We start from the raw sequence: 8,507 nt of genomic DNA, 5'->3' as shown, positions 1-8,507 counted from the left end.
CTGGTATGACCTCCAAGGTCATTTTATGGAACGGACAAGAAGACAATGCAAAGACAGGACAGACTGGAGGAGAAAAGCTAGCACATATAAGTGAGTTCAAATAAAGAAGAGGCGTGTCATATACCTTTATTGCCTATGTTTGGATGATAATATAGTTTTAATCACGAGTCAAAAGACTGAAAGACTGCAGTATTTAATTAACAAGTCGTGATTGTTGCATTGAATAGTTATATATACATATATGCTCAGCAGGGGATATAGATACAATTATTGGAGTGTACATTCACGTGCTGGTGTGAATGAAGTGTCAGCACACGTGAAAAAATTGCATTCTCACATTCACGCTGCTTTTGTCTGAAAGGTGGCAATGAGCTTGTTGAGGCTCCTCCCCTGCAGTCACAGGCTGGATATCAGAGGGTGAACTGAGAGGCATGGCTCACTGCTGACAAACACACACACACGCGCACACACTCACACACACACACACACACACACACACACACACACACACACACACACACACACACACACACACACACACACACACACACACACACACACACACACACACACACACACTGTCCCATGGGGTATTAACACGAGAGACTTTTCTCACTTGTGTGTATGTGTAGGCATCCATTTACTGAATGTGTGCAGTCAGTTCAGTGAGAGTACCACAGATTTAATTGTATCTTTGTGTATTAGAACATTTTAATGTGCATGTTAAGCGTTTATCAAACATATAAATGGTACTTTGGGATTAAACTAAATATGTACGCGTGAGCAACAAAGGATGAAGTGAAATAGTTGAAGCTGACTGAGTAATTCACATTCATTTTTATGATACATGCACATTTTCTTTTTGTCCATGCACCCACAAATAAGATCCTTTCTTGTGAACTCTTCACCCAGAGGTCTTCTTTACCTTATCCTGCACTCTCACTTTTTCTTCATGCACATTCTGAAAATAGTCTCTTTCACTACCTCAATAGAACCTTTTTGTTTAAACCCTCAAAACCCTCGTTTTCTTTCTAGTCTTTGCTCACCTCTCACTGATCCTTCGCCAACTCTCCCTCCCCCACACCCCTGGGGTTTGCCACTTGCACATTACACATGCATACACACATTTACACATTACAATACTAACTAGGATGCTGCACATCTCCATTCCCATCCAACCCCCCACATTGCACTGTGCTGCATCATTTGCTTCCATCACTGTATTTTGCACAGAATAAACAGAAGTGACTCAGCCTCGTCTAAGTTGCACTCAGCCGTTCTTTGTCTGGGCTGTCTCAACTCTCCGTCTTTATGTCTGACTGTGTATGACCGTTTATGTGAGCATATGGCAACTTCCCTTCCAATTCCACAGAAAATCTTACTGTGATAGCATTCTGTATTCACCGGCACAGCTTTGCATTTGAAATGAACTCTTCTCCCCTCTCCTCTTTGTCCCACCTCGTACAGTTTCAACCAGCAGCCACGCAAGAGTTAATGTTTTTTTTTTTTTTTCCACCACAGATAGGAGTGAGGGTAGTGGGTGGAGGGGCTTTGCTAATAACAATGCAGTGCTACCAGCAACCAGCATGGACAGACAGCCTCTTTCCTCCTCTCCTCCATGCCACCTCTGTCTGGCTCTATAGACTCATTTTATTAGCATGTTGAAGCTGCAGGTCTTCATAACCGATGGATTCACATATTTCTTCTTCTATTTCTCTCCTCCAGTTGTAACCATACTAATCTCTCCCCCAATTCCCCTTTGTTTCATCTAAATAACTGAGTGTATCCCTGTTGTTATCCCTCGTTTCTTTTTTCACACATTTGTCAATTTTTCATTACAACAATAGTCCATCCTTAAAGCAGCAAAGCCAAACAGAGAAGTAGGATCACATCTGCAGTGTTAGTTTTTTTTTTGTTGCATTTGCTAAAAACAAGCGTACAATTAAGCGAATGGGGGATGATGACCGCATCTGTACGTATCTGTATGGGAGTAATATAGCCGTATTATAGAAGGCAGATTTCCTCCTGGTGAGAAGCTGTCTCTTTGTCTCTGCTCCTGCTGCAGTGACAGTCACTGCCTGAGCGTGTCTTGTTGTGTGTGAAGGTGATACTCGTGTTTCTTTGTGTTTAATCTCACATGCACATAAGGTCATAGCCGAAGCTCGCACGCAATTCAGAAAGTGATCATTTTAATGTTCTTTTGTTACTATTCTTTTCCCTTTGTTGTAGCTTACTGCAACAAAAATACATACAAACCAAATAAGCAAAAATATTTGTGATGGATGAGTGTGTGTTTGTGTGTGTGTGGGTGTGTGTGCATGCTTGGTCATTTTTCATTTTGCTCCAGTTAATAAATCCCATTACCAGCATATTGTGCTTTTTCTGTCAATTCCATAGCAGGTGGAAAACATCGCCTGTCCACGCGCAATAAGGAAATAAATCAGCTTTCATTGCAGATGATCTGATTTTCTCTCTCTTCTTATTTAGTTAAGTATGACTGCCTACTTTGACCCAGGATCCTGCCGAAATCCTGTTACTGTCCCTCTGCTTGATATGCCTCTCCCTGGGGTACAGAAAGGAGTCCAACTCTTTGCATGGGGGAGAGAGAGGGAGGGAGGGAGGGAGGGAGTGAGAGAAGGGATTATTTGGGCAGATGTAGTCTGCTGATTTGCCATCTTTAAGTATGAAAATGGGATTGATTACCTCACCCTGCCCTTATTAACAGCTCATTAAGGTCGGAGAAGGACTGGAGGATGGAGAGAAGAGGAAATAAACGGGACATACTAGAAAAGTGCAATGCTGAGTGGACAAAGCTTCACTGTACTGTAATGCAGCAGATTTGTTTTGTTAATAATTTTAAAGCGCATCAGTGCAAAACGCGAAGAAGCAGGCTTGCTTAGAGATGGCATTTCTGGATAGTTTAGAGGCCCACATGCTTCAACATTGTCTGTGATGGTGCTTCACACATACACTCATGATCACTTCAGTGAATCATCACTTGTGAATCCTTGTCTGTAGGGTGTTTATTGTGTCTTGTAAAAATGGAGCGTTTAGCTGATTTCACTGCTATTTCTGTCTTCGTTGTGTGCCTGACAGAGATGGGAGGAGAAGGAATGGATGACTGAAGCTTAGCTTATTTCTGAATAGACTTTCCCCACTAAGCTTTAGCCTGCTGGATGATTCTGTGTGAATACAAAGTGAGGAATGCTATCATTTTTATTTATTTATTTTTACTTCTAAAGATGAACAAGAGGATGGATGTTTTTGTGTCTGCTCATCTCCGAGCGTAGACCGTTTCCAAACGCATGTCTACATGTCGTAGCAAGAGCACTCGCATGCTTGTTCATTTCAAACACATTCTGACTTTGGGAAAGTGTAGAAGGACATGCAAGGGTGATGTCACTAGGAATTAATTACATCCATGCCAAGACACACCACAGACTGCGCTGGAGGAACAGAGTAGGATCCTTAAGGGTAACTTTTACAGCACTTAAATGAAAACCCTGCACTAAATCTTATTGTGTCGGGTGTAAACACTCAGGAGTCATAAATTCTGGTTATTAGCACATTGTCGCTCTTCTGCTCTGCTTCTAGTTCTGCGTGCTGGAATTCAGTTCCCTGAAGAAGTATGGGTCTGTACGTATGGATGAAAGGGAGATGGGACAGTAGGAATGTGTGTGTGTGTGTGTGTGTGTGTGTGTGTGTGTGTGTGTGTGTGTGTGTGTGTGTGTGTGTGTGTGTGTGTGTGTGTGTGTGTGTGTGTGTGTGTGTGTGTGTGTGTGTGTGTGTGTGTGTGTCCGTGATTCTCCTGGGACCCCACAGCTATAAAACCTGTCTGCTTTCCAGTGGGGGAGGAGAGGAATAAAGCAAAGCGCCAAAGACAAATGGCTCCTGTAATAACCACATGTGCTGCTGGACTGACAACAAAGACACCGAGGGAAGCCATGTAGACATATGTTGATGTGTGTGTCTGTGCAAGAGGCTGTGTTGTGTTGTCATGTGCGTGCAGGTGTTTCTGAAGTCAGCAGCAGGATGTGATATAAAATGTTCAGCTCCGAAATGGCTTTCAACGGTGAATGTACAAGATCTTGAGGAGGATTCCCTATGAAATGTTCTTTTTTCGCCTCACACTGCACTTTTCTTTGATCCCCTGGGTAACCGAGTTATACACAATACCACCCCTTATTCTTGACAAAAATAAAACACTTGTTTTGATTGTTTGGTGTTAAGATTTCGGGATCTGAAAAAGTGGTTTGAATTCTCTTTTTTTATATATTTTGGCTGAAGCAAAGCTCTCCTCTTTTTTTCAAAAGCTATGTAGAATTCTCTTTTCTGCCTAGAAAAACAAATTAGACACCCTCGTTCGGTTTTCCACAGAATATTTATATTATATTTAATTATATTATTATATTTATTTATAATGAATGTATCTATTTTTCAATTTTTCTCAAAAACACAGACCATTTTAGCTGCTGCTATCTTCAGAACTTTTTTTTATTGTGATTATACAGTAAATGGAAATGACACCCCCACCCCACTCTACTCTCCGCTTCCTTCTTCTATGTACCTTTCAAACAGCAACTTTATAAAAATGGAAATATATGTTCCCAATGTGAGTAATTAGGTACTAATTAGCATTACATCTGATGAGGGATTTTCAATAATTACTTTTTCACCACCTCTCTTGGGTTTATTTGAATAAGTCACTTCAGAAACAAGATTCTATAGCTCGTACTATAGAGGTTCAGTTCACGTTTTCTTTTCCATTCGACTCATTAGAAATCTGCATCTATTCAGCAGTAATTCATTCAGTGTCTATAACGATTTGTACATTACATATCACTCTCCTTATGTGTGAATCCCAGTTATTTTTTTCACACACAGCCTGATTCCAGTCCGGACAATCTCTTTCCTTTCACAAGTCTCCACTTTTTTGGGGGGATTTTCACCTCAAGTTTCATTGAAATCCCTGTCATGACATGTTCTCAGCTCATAATTTCTCTCCTTCTGTGAAGAGATTTCCGTGGTTAAATGCAGCACTTGGTAGGGTTAAGAGCTTGGTGAAAAAAAAAAAATCACAAGTCCAGGCCCCTCACCACACTTGATCACTGCTGAGATCTCATCTCATCCCACCATGTTTCTTTCGCATGTGCAGGGGTACGTTTCCTTCTTCACTCAAGTATTTCCAGGCGCGTGTGCGTGCAGTGTGGCTGCACATATCTTTATCCACATTCGTGTGTGTGGGTGTGAGTTGACATGTGAAAGCGATGCAAAGCAGAATGTGTGCCTGAGCTGCCTGTGTAAAAGCATAAAGCTGACCTTCAGAACTCTACTGTCTGTTTCGAGGTGACCTTTTTTCTCCTGGTGGAGTACGCTGAGGTCAGGACGAGGGTTCTCCAGGGATATGGTATTTCCATGACAACAGTAGCAGTCCTGGTGATTTATTTATTTATTTATTTTTCACTCTCACTTGGGTTTCTTTTCCTTCCGCTTTCATGGAGGAGTTCAGACTGAGTAGTTACCTCATCGAGTGGATCAGGTGAAGCAATATGTGCCTTCATTATGCATTCCTGCCCAGACCACCTCAACATGCATTTATGCAGGAGTCATATCAGTGTTGTTCTCATTGGAATGCTCACAATTGTGTCATAAAGTAGAAATCAGGGCAAGCATTTTTATTCAGATAGCATTCATTGTCGATACCGAGTAAATAAAATTATGTTAATGAGCTGCGATATTTGCCAGTAGGACTGCTGCAAACAGCATGTTGACGATCCCGACAGCAAAAGTGGTCCCTGTTGACTTGATGATTTTAGTTGCACTTTTTCTTCTGCTCAGAAAGTAAAGGCTACATGATCAAAGCCGTGGAGCTTGTATTAGTTACACGTCTAATTACATGATTTATGTTGGTTTCAAATGGTAAGTCTCAGATCAAATACTAAGGCTCAGTCCTATGTGTGCTCAGCCTTACCAAGTGTTTTTAAGCATGTTCACAATCAATGCTTTTTATTATCACAGCGGGTCATTTATTTTTTTTTAAATATTCAGATAGGTTCCTCCAGGTTGCCTCCTGATATTTATGGTTTGAGCAGGCTGATTTTGTCAGTCTTGTCACTAGGTGAAACGCAGCATATTCTGGTTCAGTCACTGTGACCGAGCTCAGTGCTCGGCCTCCGAAGACTGCTGTCATCAGCATACGCTGCAGCACTACATCAGTGCCGTAATTGATCTGCCACCATGTCCTCTCACAGAATTCTCCCTCTCTGTAATGCAACTCTCAGTCCTTTCTCACCTTTCCTGTTTGCGTCTCTGCCTCTGAATTTTGTCAACGTGCGTTTGATGAACCCCTAAAATAGATGTATATTACTCATGAAAGCTAAACAAAAAATAGGGCCACAGTAGACAATTTGTATATCCTACACGTTGTTTGATGCCGTCTATGAATTACATTTAATTTCTCAGCAGTCTTTGACGTCAATCAGCAATCATGCTGTGTGGCTTGCTATTCAGATTGCATAATAATTATCCACAAATTAAGCAATCTTTTAATTCTAACCTACATTACACCCACCCACTTCTCAAAGGAAAATCTTTGCACAACCAACTAACAAAATATCGCTAAAATACCCACTATTTAAATGACCTTCAAAAAAATGCAAATTACATTTTAAGGATTCATTATCCAGCATTTAGAAAGCATTCTGCCAGGCCAATTTCTGAGAAGTGTCGAAATGTGCCACAGGCAGTGGGAGCTGCCATGGCAGCAGTCAGTTCACTGATTTGGCTGCCACAGTACACATGGAGAAACCACCTGCTAATGAGAACAGACACCCTGCTGCAAATATAATTAGAAGGTGGGTGATCTACTCTTAAATTGGAAATGACTCAAATAATCAGCATGATAGTTGAAAAACATATTCAAGCAGATAATGACCACTTCTGTCCTAACATATAATATTATCAAAAGTCACATCCATCTGACAGCTTTGACAGAAAATTATTTGTATGCAGTCACGCTATGTCTTAGGTAGTTGAGCTGAAGTTACCCTATCTCGCTGTTGGAATACAAAACTTGATCTGTTGACAAGTTTTATTGATCTTGCTTTGAGACACACAGAGAATTCCTCTGGGAGCTCTTGTGTAATTCTGAAGTAATTTTAAAAAGTCTGCTCTCTTTCAGTGCAAAACCTGACATAGTCTCATCTTGTAAAAGCACTAAGGTTTGGATGCAGCAATGTACTTTCTGTTGTGTTGATATGTGATATGAACATGTGATTTGCATCACTTCCCAAAGAAGAGTATAAATCATCTCAAGAATTCCATTTTATTTTTCAATCATCATTTTTGGGGTTTTCTAGTGTTACAGTATTTTTCTTTCAAAGATAATGAGAAATGTAAAAAGTTTCCTCAAAACAAAGCAGGGGGAGTTAAGAAACATTGAATCACAACATGTCTGAATCAGCCATATGGCATGTTAGAAATGACATGTTGAGAGAAGTGTGTTCACAGTGCTGTACTGATCTGACCTGCAGTATGGAGCTTGTGTTACTTGATCTGATACTTGGCATTCACTGTACATTTGTGGAGCTTGCTTTCTCAGATTAAGCTGCCGATCAAAGTAAGATGAATATGAAAATAAACTGATTTCATATCTCATTATTTCAACATTTTATTGTAGTTTCATGTTGGAAAATGTACAATCCGATGGGATTTGATCAGATCAGATTGTATTAGACAGTGTGTTTTTATATGACATATTTTAATAGGATATTAGATAAGATCATATCCGACCATTTTGAATGCAGGCAGTTGAACATATCCTTTTTTGCTCATGTGTTGTACATTTAATGAAACCAACATGGTTTAAAATAGTTTGGTTTCCCTCGATCCTTGGCTTCCCTTCTATTTTGTAATATCTCTTGAGTGGAAAAAAAACCCACTTCACACCCTTCATTTCTTCCTCATAGCCTCCGTTCATCAGCCGTCCCAAGAGTGTTTCCTTCACTGACATGCAAACTGGGAGTATCCTGAGCAGGCCTCTGCTTCTCTCTTCACTCATCTCTTTTTATTTTATTTATTTTTTTTTTTTACCATTTGTAAAGTGAACATCCGTAGTAAGTCCTCCTATTAATAATGTTGTAAGATGCTTGGTGGTCATGATGAACGCATGTACCTCATGGTCTGGTTGCTAATCAATTACAGTCTTTTTATAACTCCAGTATCTTTTTGTAATATAGTTAGCCATCCATTGATAAAAACAAACAAAAAAACCAAACAAACACATATATAAGCACAAGATGTTGGGCTATGCACATCAGATTTCAGTAAGTACTACAACTCAGAACAAACAGAATGTATCCCACTTTAAGTGATTCTGTGGTGTTAAAATATAGATGGCTGCATTTCAAGCATATTTGTTGCTTTTACTGACAGTTTTCTGTCTTTTCTTTTCTTTTTCCAGATCGAATCGAACATCTCCTAGAAAAACCATCAAAGACGGTTAACCC

This window comes from Blennius ocellaris, assembly GCF_963422515.1.
Source record: "Blennius ocellaris genome assembly, chromosome: 14".
In the NCBI taxonomy this organism is placed as follows: Eukaryota; Metazoa; Chordata; class Actinopteri; order Blenniiformes; family Blenniidae; genus Blennius; species Blennius ocellaris.
This window is presented reverse-complemented; position numbering follows the sequence as displayed.